This window comes from Motacilla alba, chromosome 9, assembly GCF_015832195.1.
Source record: "Motacilla alba alba isolate MOTALB_02 chromosome 9, Motacilla_alba_V1.0_pri, whole genome shotgun sequence".
NCBI classification, from domain to species: Eukaryota; Metazoa; Chordata; class Aves; order Passeriformes; family Motacillidae; genus Motacilla; species Motacilla alba.
This window is the reverse complement of record NC_052024.1, coordinates 5,777,795-5,798,087: the sequence shown is the minus strand read 5'-3', so window position 1 is coordinate 5,798,087 and position 20,293 is coordinate 5,777,795. Positions and strand designations below refer to the sequence as shown.

The following is a 20,293-nucleotide window of genomic DNA, read 5'->3' as shown; positions in this document are numbered from 1 at the left end:
GAGAAATGAGAGAATCATTAATCAGTAGAAGATAGAGTACTAAGTAAGAGAATGATGTAACTTGCAGCCAATGAACATCAATACCTTCATTTGCTAAAATGTATAAATAATGGAAAGTTTTGATAGTTGTGCTGGCTTTGTGGATTTGCCACCCAGCCTCCTTTCTGTGCAGCAATGTAAATAAATCAAATACCCTGACTCAGTGTTGGATTGGCATCTCGTACATGGGGTGAAAGAACCTATTCTGGGACAATACTGGGATTTCATGTGTGCTCCCAGTCAAGCTCTGTCCCCCTGGTCCTCTCGGGCATGGCTTCACACCAGCCTCTCGGCTCAGTGCAATAATGCCACTGTAAAAAGAGCTGAGAAGTGGGGGGGAAACATAGTTTCTAATGCTACAACATGTATCTGTTGTTCTACAATGTTATTTAAGGGACAGAGAAGATTCTTATCTATCCATTGTTATATTCTTATTTATGTCTCTATAATCTCCCCTTTATGTCTCTTGGCCTTTAAAAGTCAGTCCCTGGGCAGAATGGCTACAGCTCTTTCCCTGCTCTGGAACAGGTGTACACAATTTTAGAAATTGATGTACATGTATAGAAAGGTCCTTCACTAGAAGCAACCTTTATTGCTGCTTTTATATAACCTTTATTGTTACAGCTGTTGTGGGGGATCACTACAGCTCTTCTGGCATTTATTATATAACGTTACAACCCCCAAAAACTAGTGATAATACTCTGCCACTTGCTTGTAAACAGCGTGTTCTGGGAGTTTATAAAAATGGTGTAAATGATGCCTTGGAGGGCTAGCTGGTCTGTTGAAATTTTTATTAACCAGAATGAAAGCAAAGATCACTCTAGGTTGTGCTTTGTGTTTATAATTTACAGGTCTGATCTACTTGTCCTTTAATAATACGACTGCTGCAGTTGTGATAAACCAGCCCTATTTCAAGCCCAAATAAACACAGAAGAAAGCAGTGCTTGGGAAAAGAGAGCTCATAGAAAAAAAAAAAAAAAGAAAAAAAGAAAGTTCCACATTGTTATGGAAAAGTTCAAGGAATACTTTAGGCTGTAGGCCTTATGCTTGTCTTTTCCCCCCTTTTTCCTTCAACATGAATGAATGGAGTTTGGTAGTGAGAAGAAGAAATGCATTTCACTGTATCCAGCAGAGAAATTTTAAGTTTTGCAAGTTGTGCGATGACCAAGTGCAAAGGCCTGAGCTCAAATCCAGCTCCCAAAGCAATGAGGAAAGACAAGTGCATGGTACAGGCCCCAGTTTTGCTTCTGGCTGTTTTCCTCTCCCAGTGCTGCTGTTTCCACTGCAATCAGACCCAGGGCTGTGCAGCTCTGCTACACCTGAGCTGATCTTGCACGTGGGAGGGGTGCAGCTTGCAGAGCCTGTCAGTGCACTTCACCTTGGCAAAATGTTACCAGAATGGTCCAGTTTGCTCCTGCAGCTTCTGTGTGGTTCCCCAAGAGCTTGTGCAGGTCTCTGCTGTTCTAAAGCTGTGCAGGGCCTGCCAGGCAAGTTTGTGCTTCCCTGGAAAGCAGCGTGGGCCATGGAACCACAGGACAAGGTGGCAGCTTTCTCTAGCCCTAGGCCAAAAGAAGAGATCTCACTCTTCCAGATCCCTCTGATTACTGATCTTTTGACCACACAGTAGAGGACAATGCTCAGAAAATACACCTAGCACCCAGCTCTGGAAAAAGGCTTCTAAGACAGGAATAGCAAATCCTAGAAGTGGGAATGAGGGTATTCACCAAAGGACAGATTTTAATGGATGTGAATGTTGTGCTTTGTCTTCTGAACCCCCCAGAAAGTGCCACAGTAGAAAAAAAAAAAGATTCCTGCTTCTTTCAGAGCCGGAGCAACACAAATTTGTCAAGTCTCCCCCAGCCCCCTGGGATCATCAGCCTGTTCAGGAAGTACCGAATGATAAAAACAAGTGTTTTATTTATAGGAGCCTCAGCTTAATTTTTATTCCAGTATATCAGTGCTGCAAGGTACTCCAGAAGAAGCACCTTGATTTGCTCTAGCCTTATTCACACGGAACAAAAATTCCTGGAAAATGCTTTTTTTGACAGGTGCACCCAGAGACTGGAAAAGGTGAGTGCAGTAATGTCCCAGCTGCAGGAGCAGAGTATTTCTGTGGGAATGATGTCTGAGGAACATGGAAGGTCTTATCAGCTGTATTGCGCAATCTGAGTGGATGTTTGTGGTAAAGCCCATGGCCACAGGGCTGAGAGGGGCAGGAATCCTGAAAACTTACTGGTTCTTGTCATCAGCTGGTCTAAACTGCAGGCCTGAATTACACCTTGCTGCTGAAATGACAGCCTGGAGCTGTCAGCCAGCTAAATCCAACTACTGTTTTCTGCTTTCCCTTTTACAGTTTTGGCTTCTTTTTTAAAAAATTTTTTCCCCCTTAAAAATATCGGTTGTAAAAAGAGCTGTGGAACCTTTGCAATCTTTGTCTGACCCCCTCATGCGTGGTAAAAGCCAATACTGGTAAACATTTGATCCCAAAATCGTTCTCAAAGTCTCCTTTGGTTATCACACCCTTAGGAGGTGTCCTCTGATAACTTTAAGTTTCTTTTCCAAGCTGTCTCCAAAACTCAGCCTCCCGGAGCCTCAGTGAGCTGGAGCTTGGTGCCTCAGGGCTGGCACAGAGAGCTCTCACAAAGGCACGGGTGGAGCAAGTGTGATAACTACAACAACAGAGCAAGGCACACTGTGGCCATGGAAAATCATCCTATTGCAGAGTTTAAAAGTTTAAATTTCTGCTGAAGAGCCACAGCTTCTGTCAGCCATGAAGGTTATTTCAGCTTGATGTGATACAGACATATTTAAAAACCATTTCATCTTAACTGGGTATCCTTTGAGGAGTTTTTTGGGGGTTCTTTTTTTTTTCTCTCTTTTTTTTCTTTTTTTTCTTTAGTAAAAAGGTTTTTAAATGTCTTGGAATCTTTGCTTCCTGCTTTGTCTTGTAAAGTAAGTCTGGGCATAATTAAAGACATAGTTAACTTTGCCCCTGTTAGTACATTTAATAACTTAAAACCTACCATGCAGCTGGGGAACAGTTGTACACCCAACTCTGCATTCCCCCTTAGAAACAAACAGCTCGTTTTTGGATAAAATGTGTGTGTGTGCAGGTGTGGAGAGCAGCGACACAGCCCTGTGAGCATGACAGCTGTTAGCATGGAATCACAGACTGCTTCGGGTAGAAAGGGACTTTAGAGCCCATCTCCCTCCATGTCCTGCTATGGCCGGGGCACCTTCCACTAGACCAGGTAGCTCCAAGCCCTGTTCAACCTGGCCTTGAAGGATTTTTGTCTTACTGAGGCTGTACTCTGCTCCTTGGCTTCTGGAAACCCAGGATCACCCCTCTAAAGCTGCCCACTGCCTCAAGCCTGGTCTGTATTTATGTACATTTTAGCATCCAGCCCTGCAAACGCAAAGCCATGGACAATTTTGCACACATAAAGCTGGTCTGACAGATACGTTGGCAATGTACAAACTCACAGCATTTCCCACTGAGTGGGTTGTCTGTTCAGCATTTATCTCACTCTGTGCCACGCTGGGCATTTAAGATCTAAATTGTCTTAAACAAAAATTGCCATTTCAGAGGTAGAACCTCGATTTTTTTCCTGCCAGAACAAAATATGTTGGTTATTTTTAATATTACAAGCCTACCTCATGACTTTTGAGCTCTGATTTTTGCGTGGTTGCAAAGCAACACCTCCTGGCAAACTGTGGTATTGCTTGTGCAGGGAGAGACCTTCCTTGTGGGATGATACTTGACAAAGCAGGAATGCTGTGGAGAGACAGAGTCACAGGACGGTTTGAGCTGGAAGGGACCTCAAAGCCCATCTCATCCCAACCCCCCTGGAAGGCAGGGGAACCTTCCACTATGTCAGGTTGTTCCGTGCCCCATCCAATCTGACCTTGGACATTTCCAGGGCAACCACACTTTCTCTGAGAAACTGTTCCCAGACCATCAGTGACCTGCAGCAAAAACTTTTCCTTGCTTAGTGTGCAAGTCAGGGCGTGATGGATGGGGCTGTTCCAACTCCCACTGGGGAAGAAATAGGAGTTGGGAGCGTGATCCAGAATTCTTTAAAATGAGAGCACACATCAGCACTTAGTGCTGTCTGACAGGTATTGCTGTGCTTTTCCTTTGTGTGCGTGTGTGTGTTTACATCACAGGTGCTGGTTTACAATGGACAATATCACCACAAGCCATGCAGGACTTTATCCATAAAAGAGCAAAGCCAGCAAAGGATGCTTGCTGTCATGCCTAGGAATGGTGAATGGATGTTAGTGCTCATTTTTGCCCTATTAATTTGCTCTCTTTTTCCTATCCCACCATAAAACTGGCTATTGAAGCAGAAAACAGAAACATGAAGGGAAATTTGGAGCAGTTTCAGAAAAATTCCTTAGTGCTCCAAGGATCTCATTCCCTGAGCACCAAATCAATGTAGTTGTCCTTAGGAGCAACCAAGAATACTACAGAAGACTTGGGAGCACCACAGGACAAAGAACAAGGATGACAGAGCCCTCACTCACAGCATTTCAAGGTGCTGTTGTGCTGCACTGGCATCGCGTGGAACAATCCAACACTCTGGAACAACCAGAGGAGTTGGACAGAAAGACAGTCGGTGGTGGCTGCAGAAGGCTGTGACCTAAATTTTCATACGCTCACAATAAAACCGACACGAGTGGCTGTGGAGAGATATTTCTGGAAGGAGAAATAGCATTGTCAATGAAGATGACAAAAAGATACATGTAATCAATGTTTTTCTGTACTCCTTTCCAGATTCATTGATGTAGCACTAAAGAAACTCTTTTGTGTCCAGCAGTAAACTACAGTGTTAAAGGCTTCTGTCAAAGCTTGGCATCTTAGTATGTAGTTTGTCCAGGCAAGACTGTAACCTGGTGTTGAGGGAACTGGCAGGCGATATTATAGAATATTGGGGCTACTGTCACCAAGTACTCGAAAACAGGGAAAAAAACCTCAGATACCGAGTCGTGGTTTGGCCTCATCGCACTCAGCCACGAGTCCGGTGCTCGTCTGTCCGCGCCGGCCCACGCAGGTGATGCTGTCCCAATTCTCGGCAGCCCTGTCCGGGCCAGCTGGGATTCCTGCACACATCCCGCCCGGCCCAGGGCTCGTCGGGAGCACCTGACGACGGCCCGAGGTGGCCGCCTCGACCAGCCCGCCCCTCACGGGTCCGGCCGTACGCGCCGCGCCCGGCCCCTCACGGGCACGGCCCGAGGCCGCCTCACGCCTTCCCGCCCAAAACCCGCCCGCGCGCCGCCGCAGGCCACGCCCACGCCACCACCCCACCATCAGACCCCGCCCACTCCCCTCAGACCCTCCCGCCCATGTCCCAAGACCCCGCCCACACCCGACCCTCTCCTGCTCCATCAGGCCCCGCCCACACGCTTTAAACCCCGCCCACGCCCCTCAGACCCCGCCCGTGCTCCTGCAGCTCGCGGCCACGCCCCGTCACCCCACCCACACTGCTCAGGCCCCGCCCTCGCTTTAAAGCCACCCGCAGCCGGCGCGCTGCCGGAAGTGACGTTGCGAGTCCGGCGCGGGGCGGAGCTGGCCGGGGACGCGGAGCTGCGGCGGTACGGGCTGAGCGGGGAACGGGGAGCGCGGCGGTACGGGCTGAGCGGGGAACGGGGAGCGCGGGGGTACGGGCTGAGCGGGGCACGGGGAGCGCGGGGGTACGGGCTGAGCGGGGAACGGGGAGCGCGGGGGTACGGGCTGAGCAGGGCACGGGGAGCGCGGGGGTACGGGCTGAGCGGGGCACGGGGAGCGCAGAGAGCGCGATGCTTCGGGAGCGCAGTGTCCGAGTGACGGAGTGCTCAGGGAATGATGTGCCCCAGGAACGCGGTGCTCGGGGGTACGGGATCCTCAGGGAATGCGGTATGCAGGTGACCGGAGTGCTCGGGGAATGGGGGTGCTGAGGGACACGGGGTGCTGAGGGAATGGGGGTGCTGAGGGACACGGGGTGCTCGGGGAATGGGGGTGCTGAGGGACACGGGGTGCTCGGGGAATGGGGTGCCCGGCTTTCGGGGTGCTCAGGAAGCTGCGCTCCGGTTTGCAGGCGCGGAGCTCTCACGCTTGTACATTTGAATATAAAAAAAGGGACTTTTTCCAGTTTAAGAGAGCGGTCAGAGCGGCCGCCGAGGTGCTGGCGGTGGCTGTTGAGAGGCAGGTGAGCAGTCGCAGGGTGTTATCGCTGCTTTCCGGGCGGCAGGAAGCGTTTCAGTCGGTCGCCAGACAACCTGGAGCAAATCCCGCCGGAGCTAAGCCTCTGCTGTCTGTCCTGATCTTGTCTGGGGACTGTTGACAACAACAAAGTCCAGCGGGCTCCAATGGTTTTGTGCCCTCTCCAGTAAAAAAAAAGAAATGTAGGAGTTTTGATGCTTCTGTCACCTGGCAGAAGTGTGGGAGAGTGGATGGGATGAGTTCAGTGGATTCTTCACTTGGGCTATGTGGCTTAGCCCAGAGAAGTGCAGCTCTTAAGTTAACGAGGGAAGGCAGGAACTGTAGTGCCAGGACAAGAGGAATGGCTTCCCACTGCCAAAGGGCAGGGATGGACAGGATATTGGGAAGGAATTCCTCTCTGTGAGGGTGGTGAGGCTCTGGCACAGGTTGCCCAGAGAAGCTGTGGCTACTCCAGCCCTGGAAGTGTCCAAGGCTAGGTTAGACAGGGCTTGGAGCAGCCTGGGATAGTGGAAGGGGCTAGAATGAGGTGAGCTTCAAAATCCCTTCCAATGCAAACCATTCCTCTTTTCTCCTTGTAGGGAAGGGCACTGCCCCAGGCACAATCTCGTACTGTGCCTCATTTTTGCTAAACGGATGGCGATTGGGTGTAACACCTGCAGGTGTAGTGCAATGGAAATAAAACCTTTAGATAAAACAGACAGGAACCTGCCTCCCCCCTCATTTGAGCTCTGTGGGAATTTTGCTGCTGGAAAGTGCTGAGACCTTGCTGTGACTTCACTTGCAGTTGTTCTTTTAACCTGTAGTTTTACTACTTCAGAGGTAGGTTGCTCTTGGTATACTGGTCTCACTCTCAAAGCAGAGCAGAAAAATAAAGGTAAATACTTTCTGCATTCACTCCAAGATGGAGTGGAGTCATGATCTGATTGCTCTAAGGAGGTGTTTGGGCTGTGAAAGCTTGCATTTTTGTGGTAACTCTATGGATCTGGAAGCATGGAATTTCAGGAACAGGTTTGATATTATATTACTGCTGGAAAGGGGAGCCCTGTGCACCTTTTTTTCCATCCCTCTGCTTGTCTGTCTTCCTTGCTCCTCAAGTGCAGGTGTAAGTGGTGGTGTGGTGGGCTGGATTCACGTGCCAAAGCCACTGGCAATTAGCGCCATATGGAAATTGAATCCGTGGAGCTGTTTGTCTGTGCATCCAACAGGGAGAGGCAGTGACAGGGACCAAAACCAGCTAAGCTGCTCCTGAAAGTGTTCCCTGAGGCTGCGCTTTGCTGGACAGTCCTGGTGTTTGTGGTTTGGCTTTCTGGTGGTGTTTGTTGTTTAGTTTTGGATTTTTTTGGGGATGAAAGCTGTGCATTACTCCTTATTTCCAGGTGTTCCTAATATCCTCAGCCTCTGCCTTCCACTCTTTGCCAGCAGAAATATTTTTGTTTCCTGACAAAGTTTCCTTTTGGGTGCTGACCAAACTGGTGCCTGTGAAGGGTTAGAAATACAGAACTGGGGCATTTTTAGAATGCTGTCTGTGGTGATTTTTACCCATAATAGCACAGGACTCATTGCTACAGCAGATGTTCTGGTTTAGAGAACAAAAACAGTTTTTGCTAAATGTAAAAGTGGGACTGCTAACAACAAATAAAGAAATCACAGAGAACAGGTGGATAAAGAATTGAAACAGATGTAGGAAAGAAGGAATTACTCTCAGTTGCTCACTTTTGGCCTGATTTGTATGTTAACAGCTGTTTCTCAGAGCAGAAAGCTCTCCAAAAAGATAAAAGGTGAGACTACTGGCAAAAATTTATATCAGGTGCATGCAGAGAATTTTTATTTAATATAAGCAGTTTTCTTACCCTCACTATGACTAGGAACAATTGACCTGGAAAAAAATCACTTTTGTTTATTGTGTTATTTTAAAGTCTGCGTTAGTACAGCAGGTCGTAATTAGTGGAGAATAAATGTTTCTCCTTGTGATGTGCAAGACATATATAAGCCTTTATGACATAGATTAATGGCTTAGCTCCAATGTTAAAATACTACTTCTGGGACAAATGCTGAATTTCCAGACCTTGGTGTGGTTTGGCTTTAAATGCTTTTTGCTGTGTGACCTGCCTTGAACCTGCTCTGCAGTGTACACCTCCCATTGTTTAGATCTCCTTTCCTGGAAGCATTTTCCTTTAAGTCCCTTATTAAAATTACTTCTGCTGACTCTAACTGCTGTCCCTGTAGAATTTTTCTTCACCAGTTCTCATGAAGAAGATAACTTATTATTATTATTATTATTTTTGTTAGAAATGGCAGCATAAGCTTTAATAAATGGCTATATCCAATATTCCAGGTGGGTCTCAGCAGTGCAGAGCTCAGGTTAAATATTGACTTGTGTAGAACTTTGGTCTTGAGCAATCCCTGCTGAAACCGCAGCCATGAGGAAGGTGTTGTGGCAAAAAAAATCACTTTAAACCGCCCCCTGCCAAACTGCAGCCAATCTGGCTGTGGGGTGGTCCCCGAGGAGGCTCAGAACCCCCCCACTGTGTCCCCATGTCCAGGGCTGGGAGTCTGCATGATGTGAGGAGACAACCGCATCTGTACCTGGCGGTGGTGACAGCCCCAGTGTGCCTCTCTGCAGTGAAATGACTGGAATTTGGGGTCTCCTGGTGGTGCCACGTCTGTTGGTCTGTTCTAATCTTGCTCTTATTTGTATTTAACCGTCCCTCGAGCTGGAGGGAATTGTGTGTGCCAGGAGCCCAGCTGGTAGGAGGTCTCTGCTCTGGGACCATGGCTTCTACTACAGAAGGCTCTTTGTGCTTTATAGACACGTGATCCCTAGAAAAAATAAACATTTCTCATTCTTGCAGAGATTTGCTCTCAGATATGAACTAAGCAATAACTGTTTCAGCACTTTCAGCCTGCTCCATTCGTCTTTCCTTGTCTTGTGGGCTTTTTTTACAAAAAGTCTAAAATCTGCTGGCTAAACTTCATTGGCAATAGCATTCCTCTGGGACTGACAAGATAAATTTTGTTCTTGGTGATGTGGCATGTATCGTTCTTGACTGCTTTGCTATGGGGAGCTCAGAAAGCAGCATAGAGCTGTATATTAAAGAAAACTAATTTTTCTTTAGCTAAGAGGCTTTATAAGAGGTGGTAGGCATCCTAGATTTTATTTGCTTGTGGGGAGCAGGAATTTCAAACTAATCAGAAGGTTTTAGCAAAAAAGAACATCCAGTCATCTGTGGTGCTTTAGGTAAAAGAATTTTGCCATCCTTTAATAGTAAAATATTTTGAGCTGTTTATACCTGGGGGAATAAGTTATTCTATATCTGTGGTAGGTCTGTTTTCTGTCAGAATCTGGTTCTAGGAAGATTTTCCTCCTGTGTTATTGGAAGAAGGTTGGGTATGTCATGTGTCAGCTTTGTTTACTATAAACTGAGGTTTCGATGGAAGAAAAATTTTGCTTTAGATGCAGGATTGGGTTGATGACTCCTGCTTTTAACTTTATATTTTTGAAACCATTTCCTTCAGTGTGATGGATATGAACTGAAGAGCCTGTGGAGTAAAAAGTGGCTTGAGTTTTTAGCATTCCTGTCAACTTGCTCCACTTTGTGAACACGGTGTAGCAGTGTGACTCACTGTCAGGTGTGTGTCACGGATGTGTGCCTGTCTGCTGTGACTGAGGTCAAGGTTTAGGCTGAGCTCCAGATGGTGGCCAGAGGATTACTTTGAGAGCTAATTACAAGGCTTCTTTGTGTAAGTCTGAATAGTTACATCACAAAGATATTCTTTAATGAGTCATCAGGCAGTTTAGTGGGGGAAATATCCCACACGTTTTTAACTTTCTGATGAGGTGTGTTTTGCCCTTAGCCTGCCTGGCTCGTGTTAAGTGTGCCCCAGCACTTGCAGGCTGTTTTAATGGGCATTCACTTGCTGACTCTGCCAGTGGGATCTCTGGCATCTCTGAGCTCTGGATGTCTCTTTTTCCCTGCATGTGTGGCCTACATTTCTCCTCGCATCCACCTCCGGAGCAGGCGAGCTGCAGTGGTGTGGGCTGTGAACAAAGGCCTCTGCCTGTGCTTTATTCAGGCATGGACTCCCTTGAGTGAGCAGAGGCTATTTTTGGAGTTCCCTCGGGGAGAAGGTGGTCAGGAATCCAACCTTGGAGCTGAGCAGAGGGGAGTGCAGCAGTGTCAACTTTGGTCACTGTGCTGGGTCAGCTGCTGCTGGTGGTTCTGTCACAGAGGATCCTGTCTCCTGCAGAAGGGTGGTAGTGAGGTCACCCGACAGCAAAGTGCTGAGAAAACATTCATTTTACTCCATTGGTTTGTTGCTGTTGCCAGGAAACACCTTGTCCACATTTCAGAGACTTGAGAGTTTTGGTTGCTTCTATCTTAGCTCAACAGATTTGCCCTACAACTCATGGAGAGAGGGCATTGTCCCCAGCATCCACATCTCCAGATCAGTGTGCCAGCCTGTCTTGTGAGGTTCCATTGTCACTCTTAGCTGGTGCCACTACAGTTGTGACCTCTGGCCTGTGGCAGGATGGCTCAGTGCTAAGGGGGATGAAATTTCCTTGCAATGTTATCCTTGCCTGTGTCTGGGCTACTCAGGTATCCCTCAAAGAGGAGTTTCCCACTGATGCTGTGTACCCAGTGCTGCTGCTGCCTTCAGGTCAGCCTGACACCTCCATGCTGGTGAAGGAAAGAGAGTGCTGGGCTCTCATGCTGGTGGTGCCATGGCCCTCAGCAGGTGGCAGATGGATGGCTGAGTTTTCACAGAATCATTTGTTTTCTACCTGTTTTCCTTACAACCTGGATGCTAAAGTTCACCATGTTGCTTGGCAGCATTGGGACACCACTTTGGGAATAAGAATGTTTAGCAGTTGCTGGAATGACTCCTGTGTCCCTGGGCACAGGTCAGTGTGTCATATACCTGACACAGAGCACTGTGCCCCCCCTGGTTTCCTTATGAACAGAGCTCTTCTTTAATGGGTTATTTACATTTCCCAAGGCACAGTGTCCAATGTGCTTGTCTGTCTGTGCTGGAAGGAATTACTGCTGCTGGTTAACTGATTTAGTGTGTTCTCATGGGTAGAGGTTCCTCCTGCAGCCTGGTGGGCAGAGCAAGGGTGCTGACTGTAAGCTACAAGTATTATTTCAGTGTTCAGTCATTCATCGCATGTTCCTGCGAGCAGGAGCTCTCTGGGCAGAGACAATCCAAACTGTTGATGTGCTCTGTGTAGTGCAGTCAAGTTGAGGAGCTCAGTGGACTGACCAAATGGGCAGTTGACAGAGCACACACCTGTGGAGAAGCCTCCTAGTGCTCAGAGCCTTAGGGAATGTTTGCACAGTCATTTTTCCCTGTGTCTAGGGCCAGAATGTGCCATCTGCAACAGAAAATCATCATGATGTCTCATGAGAGGTAAAAGGATTTGTATGGGTTTTCCTTTGCTTTGTCAGGGAGTAGCTGACCTTGGGGCCAGCCATGAGCTGGCTGCTTTTCTGTGTTTCTGAAGCAGCGAAGATCAGTCCCCAGAACCCATGTGAGATTTTGTCAGGACCCTTTTCAGAACCCAGACTACCTTGAAGTCCCTCTTTGCCTTAATTTCCAAAATAATTTGGTTTTTCTTTAAAACATCTAAACCTAAGCCCTGGCTTCCTGGTTCTTGGAGTGGGAGGCTATTGTGTGCCTGACCTCAAACTGGCTGCTGCTCAAGGTTCTGCACCATGTGATGCCTGGTGTTGCATCAGGTGATGGATGGGGGATTTTGTTGATCCCTCTTGGCCAAGGCATCCTTGAACCTTCTATTTTGAGAGGCCCATATGGTTGCCGGACTGAAGGAAACACAAATTTTAGTGTTGCATCCCACGTGCTGGTTCTGGGAAGCTGTTGACAATTACAAGAGCCCTCACTTCTCCAGACTGTCACTGGAACCAGGAAAGGTGCTGGGAAAGAACCTGCTCAGCCTCTTTGAGCTCAATGAGCTCAGTGTTTTCTTTGGAGGTCGCTTCATACTCCTTCGTTTCCCTTCTTCCCCTATAAATCATGCTTTTTCCAAGGTTGTTCCCCAAGATTTCATTTCCTTCTTTTTGCTGCAACCTCACATCTCCAAGAAGGTGGTGCTAGACCACACTTATTTTTCCATAATTAGAGGATTAAATCTTCCAGACATTCTTTGAAGCTACTGAGAGAGCAAGGCTCTTGCCAGTCACCTGCAGGCACCTTAGGAACTCTTAGGGGCTTGTTTGTTCTCTCTGTGATGAGTGATATTTCTTGTCCTCCTTTCTCTCAGGCTGACTCAGATTATGCTGATAGCATTAGTGAAGAACGATTCCAAGTCTGATGTCACTCTACAGCAAAACCTTGGAGGTTTGTTGACACACTCACCAGGCACCGGGACTTTGCAGAGTAACCCAGGAATGAAACTGCATTTTGTGGAGCAAAATGTACTGGGAATGGTGTGAGGGACTGATGCTTGTGTTTGAGAGAGCTGAAAGAAGGAGCTCCAAGCAGGGCTCTACACACACCTGCATGTGTGGAGTCACCTGAAGTTCGGGAGAGCAGCTTTTTAAGCTTTCCTTTAATCCCTGTTGTCTGTATGGCACTCTGCTCTTCCTTTTGTAGCTCATCCAGCAGCAAGTTGACAAGGACTGTGAATTTGGGATATGTGTAAAACCTTTATACCTGTGAGCTTGCAAAGAGGCATGGGACTTGTCCCGCAGATATTCCCAAAAGGAGAAAAACCCTTGGGGATACTTTGCATCTCCAACAATGAAGTGTGAAAGTGGAAATGGACAGTAGATACTGAGCTGTAATTCTTGGGAAGCAGGAGTCTTTTCTAGGCTAGTGGGAACATTCAGAGGGTGACCTGAGTAATCTGAAAGAGCTGAAGGGTTTCACTGCTTTGAGCAACTTTGTGACTCTTTGACAGCTGCTTCCAAAAGGAACAACATTGATAACGGGAACTGTGGGATGCGCCACGCTGAAATTTTATCTGCCTTAGTAGCTGCTAGTCCAATTCCATTAATGTTTGCATATTTAATAAACTTCTGATGTGGGATTTTAATGAGTTGGCAGTTATCTCTGAACACCCAGCAGCAGCAGCAGTCTCAGAGTTTAGGTGGCTCTCAAATGGAGATTTCTCTCACTTAGAAGGCATGTGGCCTTTCCTTGGGCAGTCAGCACTTGGCAGGCTCTGGAATACTTTGATTTGGTTTGTACTGATGTACATCAGCAGTGAATTTTTAATTTGGATGAAGCCCTAGGGTTAAGTTTTTGGGGGAGACATCTTTTTAGAAAGCCAGATATAAGAGAAGTGACCTTGGTTAATCTCATAACACACCGTTTAGCTACTTGGGATGTTTCTTGCTAGTGATCTAATTATTTTGGCTGTGAAATGGGACTGCCAGGGAAATTGCTTCTAACGTGGCATTTACTCATTTACACTCCCAGTGCTTTTGCTTTCCCTTTTCAGCCTAATTTTGCAAACATATGTCCGACTCCTCCTAGTGCCAAGCAGGGTAAGAAGTGCCCTGGTTGTGCTGCACAGTTGGACCCAAGTGTCTATGGTGAGGAGAAGGAGGGTAATCTGTTATTGAGGGAATTGTAGCAAAATTCAGCAGAACAGTTCAGTGTTTATGCTTTGGAGATAAACCTGAGTTTCATAAATATATGTCAGTATGTCAAATGTAGCAGGCAAGGTGAAAAGGGACTTCTGATAACACAGATTAATTCTCAGTTCTGGCACCAGCATGACTTTAAATAAGTCCCTTGCCCGTTCCCAGTCTTCAGGATGAATTCTCAGTGTGCTACTGTGGATGGTAGATGTGTAGGCTGTGAGGGTGGCAAGGGTGAGGAAATAATTCCTTACAGCCTCCTTTAAGATAAGACAGCAGTAATTCAGTGACTGGATCATCAGATGGGTTTCAGGTGACCTTTCAGTGGGCTTGGTAAAAAGGAGGAAAAATTTAGTGTTTATCTGAGCTGTATTTTAAATTGAAGTTCTTTTTATATCTCCAGAACACCATTTTGGGAGGAACAGCAAAGAGAGTTAAGGACAAAAACTGATGGACCATTACATCTTCCAAAATGAGCCTTTTCACACTTTCCTACTGGAAAATAACTTGTCCTGAAGGTGAGTAGGTTTTGTGTGTGACAGATGAGCTGCCTGATGTCTTGGGCCTTGACCAAAGGCAGGTCCACCCTCATTCCAGCTTGGCCTGACACTTCCACTTCCTCTCTGGGCTGGCACAACCCATGGAAACTTGCTTGTGAAAATGTGTATTTTATCACCAGGAGAAACGGGGAGGAAGCAGGGAATATTTTTCATTAATGAATTATCATTGATTCAGAAGCCTTTGAAAAAGCTGGAGTGCTTAGTGAAAGAGGCGAGCCATTGGGAACACGGATATTTTCTGGTGAGTGGAGAAAATGTCGGTGTTTTATTTGCAGCATGAGAAAGTTAAGCTTGCAAGACAAACTTTGGTTTAGTTTGGCAAGGGTATTAAATTACATAAGGCACGTTCAGGTTTTGTTCCAGTTGTACCTCAAATGATATTTTCAGCGTTCAGAAGAGCTGCAGAAGAGTGCTTGCTATCAAAGATGATAAAGTAATTTCCCCAAAGTAAAGAACATAATGCTTGAATGAAATTAAATCAGAATTGTATTTTGTAGAGTTTGTGATATCTTTTATGTTATTTTTGTACTCAACCCCTTAGGGCTGAAGGCAGTGACCGTACAGTTTTGTTTTAAAATCCTTTAGTAACAGAAATCAAAATGGGAAATGTTACATAAGTCCTGAACTCAACATTGAAATAAAACCAGCATTTCTGAGACAGTTAAGGTTTAAAATATCTTGGTTTAGACTTTACTCTTACTTTAATAAATAACATATAAAAAGAAGTCATGAGCTATGTAGGCCTAAATTTGCCTACTTAGCAGCATTAATTCTTATTTTTTTTTAAATTAGGTTCATAAATTTGCCTTTCTGATGGCTACTTTGTTTTTGTTTTTGTTTGGGTTTTTTTTTTCTGTTTTTTTGGCATGAGACAACTAGTAGCTCTGAACTCAAAGACAGTAGTGGAGTATTAAGGGTGAAAAATAGGTGGTTGTCAGTTGTCATTCTGCCTGCACAGAAATTGCTTGAAAATGTTCAGCACTGATGTCACAGGCCTTTTTTACATAAATGCTTTTACATGTGAGGAAAGAATCCCAGTAGAAGTTCAGCCTAGAGTGAACTCTTCGTGTGCTTTCATAGAATTGAAGCTCATTAGCCCTGTGAGTTCCTTGAACATTTGTATATTTGGTAGCAGGAGAGCCTCTCAGGAATGTAGGACTTGACAGGTACAAGAGGATGCAGTGTCAGGGATTTTACTTGAGGAAGAAAAGTCTTGTAGCTGGAGAGAAAAATACTGTTCACATTCATTGGTGGTCTTTGGTGTCTGGTATGATCTGCACAGTTCTGCATAAAAGGATGGAAACCTGAAAGCCCCAAAGCACAAGGTGTGACTGAGTTCTGAAAGCTCTCTTGTCTTTCCTAAGTGCTTGTGTTTTCCAAGTGTCCTCTTCAGATGTTACCAGTGAACCTTTTGCCAAAACCCCTGTGAAGCTAGGGAATCTCACTGGGAAATACCATTTCTGGTGTAGTCTGTGTTTTGCTGTTGTGTGGATGAGCAGAAATACTTCCTCTGCATTTTGCTTTCTCCTTTCCCAGTCTGTAAAAAGTGCAACTTTACTCTGTGGAGAAAGATTGTGCAACAGAGTGAAGAGTGAAAAGAGGATATTTTTTGCTGTTCTAAGGTCTCTTTGTTCTCAGAGGTCAGGAGGAGCTGAGCTCCAGTGATTTCATACGCTCTCCTATTACCTGTTCTCATGCTGGCCATAAGCCTAAAGGGACAGATCCTCCTCTGGATGAGTCATTAAGTAAATACCAGGCTGTGCTGGTATTCCTGCTCTGAGTACTTGTTCTTATTTCTTGTGTGTTGTTTACTCGCTGTTTTCTTAGCTGCTATCACAACCCCAGCAGATTTTGTCAGCACAGGGACTTCTCACGGTGTGCAGCTGGGGAGAGGCACCTGCACTGGAGCCAGGGGCTGTTCCAGCCTTGTTCGAGGAGAGATTTTCAACGGTAGCTGGGAAATACTTGGAGATGTTTCCAGTAAAACAGCTCGGCTTCCTGGCTCTTGATCAGAGGCACCTTGCCAGATGGCCTGTGGGCTGGATGTGGTGCCTGCCCCAGCTCCATCCCTCCTGCAGGACAGGACATGGGAAGGAAGTGCATCCCATGGGGGCCCTGGAGCACACAGTGTTCAGAGCTGTCACTGGAGCCTTCGGCAGTTTGTTCCTGCTGGGTATCTGCAGGGAGGGCTGGAGCTCTGTGAGCTGGGCTTCTCCAGCAGCTGCTGCAGCCAGAGGTGGCTCAGGAATATTGTAGAATCCTAGAACCATGAAGTGGTTTGTGTTGGAAGGGTCCTTAAAGCTCATCCAGTTCCACCCCCCTGCCAGTCACTAGATCGGGTTGCTCAGGGCCCCATCCAGCCTGACCTTGAACAATTCCAGGGGTGTGGAAGCCACAACCTCTCTGGGTAACATATGATGGCATCGTGCATCTCCTGGAGGAGATTTGCAGCTTCCCTGGGCACAGGGACAGGGTGCTTCAAGTGTTTGTGCTTACTGGGAAGCTCTACTAGCAAGGGACAAGGGCATGTTATCCACTAGCCCATGCACCATAAGAGTGACTTGCAGTGTGCACACCTTCTGATATTGGATAGCCTCTGGGTTTTGTCTGGAGTCTGGATTTGTGTCTGTTTTTCATGTGGAGATTTGCCTGTATCAGGCTTCTGTCCTAACTATAAAACCTTGAATAGGTGTAGAGGTCCCTGGGAGGATCTCTCCTTGCCTGTCTGCCCCAGTGTGTCATCATTAACGGCCTTATGGGATTTGAAAATGCCTTGGTGTTTGTGGATGAAATTCTTGTCTCATTAGGACAAAAATATGCCATCAATTTAACCTGCATCTTGACAAAACATGGACAGTTTGAACCTGGGGCAAAAACTGGAGGATGCTGCCCAGCCAGAATCAGTTACCATCCTTATTTTCTCTGAGAGAGAGGATGTTTACAGTGCTGCATGGCTGAGACTGTTCTGGGGGAGCTGAGCAGCCATTGGAGGTCAGAGCTGTGAGGCAGAGCTGCATCAACTTCTATTTACATCTTTATTTTACTGATACTTCCTTCAGGGCTTTGCTTATTCCTTTCTGCCAAGGGAAGCCCTCCCAGCCACCTCCAAAGACACGTAAAGAAGTGCAGCTCATGGTGTGGTTCTCTCTCTTGCCTGGGGATCCCCAGGGTTCCAAGTCATAAACTGCAAGCCCAGTAGGTGCTGCTGAGCTGTGGCACAAGCAGTGTGAGCAGCCTGAGACACACCAAGTTTCCTTTAGGAGGACCTAGAAGGTTCATCCCCACATAGAGTTTACAGCCAGTGTAACAGCAGTGGATTTGACTTGGCTGCTGGACGTACGTGGCCTTTCTGGGATGTTTCAGCTGCTGTGTTGGGAACCATTTGTTTTGCTTTAACTGGATGTGAAATATCACCACTGTGGCCTGATGGATTCCCTTAGTGGCACAGTGTACAGTCAGCATCAGCCTGGGGTCAGCTGTTTGCCTCCTGCACTGTAATTAACTTGCCCTGAGCAAAACTCCAGGAATTCCTGATCTGGGACCTTTCTGTGCCAGGAGATGTCTGTAGCTCAGTTTAGTTAGAGAGGGTCAAGACTAAAACCACTGCACATCTTTCTTTTATTAAGATCTACTGTTAAGAAAATAATTTTTGCTAAGCAGAGAACTTTAATCTGACATTTAATGAAGGGAATGAACTGTAAAAACCTGTAATCACGTTGGAGGGAAAAGGAGCCATTGTTTCAGATTCCTGTGGTGGTTCTTCTAGCTGCCTGAGTAAAACAATTCTCTTTTCAAGATATATTTTTCCTACATTTACATATTGTGTGGATGCATATAAAAATGTTTGGTTATGTTCTGGTCACATGTAACTTTTGGATACTGATTAGTAAATACAGGTGCAGCAATAAAGAAAATGTAAATTTGCCAGGTAGCACTGCTTGCCTGCAGGTCCCCTTAACAAATAAGATTATATTGTTTCTCAAGCACATTGCACTTGCCATCTTGAAGCAGAATTACATTTCTGTTAAAATAATGTTTGCTCAGTGCTTCCAGGTAAAGGAGAATTCAGCATTACTGATAAGGACCACAATCCAGTTTTATTTAATTCATTAACCACTTGGCTTGGTCCACATTCTCTGATGCCTGAGCATTGCATACCTTGCTATTTGGAGTAGCTGTGTTTAGAAAGCTGCTCAGTTTTTTGTATTCTGATGTCTGTTACCACAATTTTTTTTTGCATTGAAATCTAACCACCGTCTTTGAGCTGATTCGTCTTTTAAAATCTCTACTTTAATCTCTGATTTTCTCTTTTTTTTTTAGTTTACACAACCATGATAAAAGCAACCAGTTTATGCTGGGGTCAGTTTGATGATAATAAATTCCTTCTCTCCTTCCTTAAGCCCCGGTGCAAATGAAGAAAGCTGAATTTGCTGTCTGTTCTTCATTCCTTTTTGTCCAGTGCAGAAGAAAATTAAGCTATTTTGACCTTTCTTTGACACTTGTAGTCAGTGAAAATGAGGGCAAAGGCTTTGTAAAAGTAAATGAAGTCAGTATTGTTTTCTTCTAAAATTGTTATTAATGCACTCTAGTGTGCTCCAGTTCAAGTCCCAGCCTACGAAGGCTAGGGCAGGCAATCTCAGCTGCTGTTTCATCCACCTTCAAGCGTTTGTCCATCTGTGAAGTGCCCTGGGGCAGAGGTTTGAGGTGCTGGCTCCAAGTAGGTACCACACACTTTGGGTGAGCTCTGTCCTGCCTTTCTCCTGGCATTGCTGGTGCTGCCAGAGCATCCCCTGGGTGGAGTCTGGGCAGAGCTGGCTGAAATCAGGGGCCCTGCCACTGGTACATGACACGGAGCAGAGAAAGGACTCACAGTAAACTGGATGGTTTCATAGAATCCCACAATGGTTTGGGTTGGAAGGGACTTTAAAAATCATCTCATTCCACCCCCTGCCATGGACGGGGTGCCTTCCACTATCCTAGCTTGCTCCAAGCCTTGTCCATCCTGGCCTTGGACACTTCCAAGGATGGGGCAACCTGTGCCAGGGCCTCCTCACCCTCACAGGGAAGGATTTCTTACTAACCTCCGATCTAAATCTCTCATCTTTTAGTTTAAAACCATTCCCCCTTGTCCTGGCATTCTCCATTACAGCTGTAACTTAGGAGGGAAAAGAGTGTGCGTAGTTTACTACCCAAAACCTGATTGTGTGCTGCTACTTCGTATTTTTCTGTTGTACTTGAAAAATGGAGCTGTTTTCTCTGAAATGTTGTGCTCTGTCCTGAGAGGGAAGGTAAGAAGGGGAAAACTTAGTGTTTGCTTGACAGAATGTTGAAGCAGTAGCAGAGGATGTTGTATCTCAGTCCAGGTAATTTCAGGTCTGACAGAACTCCTGCTTGCACTTTGCATTCCTGCTTCTCTGCTGTGTATTTTGTAGACAGCTGTGCTTGCACTGGCTGCCTTATCTCAAAGGTGATTACACTGGTATCTTTATTTGCTCTGCCCTGTGCTGATACCAGCCCTCAGCCAGCCCTCTCTGTTTCCAGCCCCAGGATGGGCAGAGTGGAGGCTGCAGAATGAGCTGGTGCTTAATGCCTTGCTCGTGGATGGGAGAGTGTTCACTGAGAAACTGGACAGCGTAACTTGGTGGTGAACTCCAACTGTGGTTGCTTCTCTCAGGCACAGACTCCAGGAAATGGAAGCCAGGCCTGTTTTTTTCCTTATAGAAAAGTTTCCAAACAGGTTTTGTGTCTCCAAGTAAAGGCTTTTCTGGATGCACTTCTCTAGAAAGTCGTAATACATTTATGTAGTGTGCTGCCTCTTGCAGTTAAAATGATTGGCAGTTTTTGGGAAGTGCCATCTGAAAAATGCAAGGGGTTTGCTTTCTCACAGT

At 46.2% G+C, this 20,293-nt stretch overlaps 1 protein-coding gene across 7 annotated transcripts in view; it reads left to right on the top strand.

The window, feature by feature from the left end:
- Positions 1-5,587: 5,587 nt before the first annotated feature.
- MAP3K13 (mitogen-activated protein kinase kinase kinase 13) overlaps positions 5,588-20,293 on the top strand; it is a 73,515-nt gene continuing 58,809 nt past the window's right edge. For 3 of the 7 annotated variants that reach the window (XM_038145538.1, XM_038145546.1, XM_038145542.1), the window contains exons 1-2: positions 5,588-5,634; positions 14,249-14,363. The gene's annotated coding sequence lies outside the window, so the exon portion shown is untranslated. Of the gene's footprint in view, positions 5,668-6,073; positions 7,061-12,521; positions 12,599-14,248; positions 14,364-20,293 lie in introns of those variants that run through there. The other 4 variants (XM_038145540.1, XM_038145539.1, XM_038145541.1 and 1 more) reach the window with 4 other exon arrangements.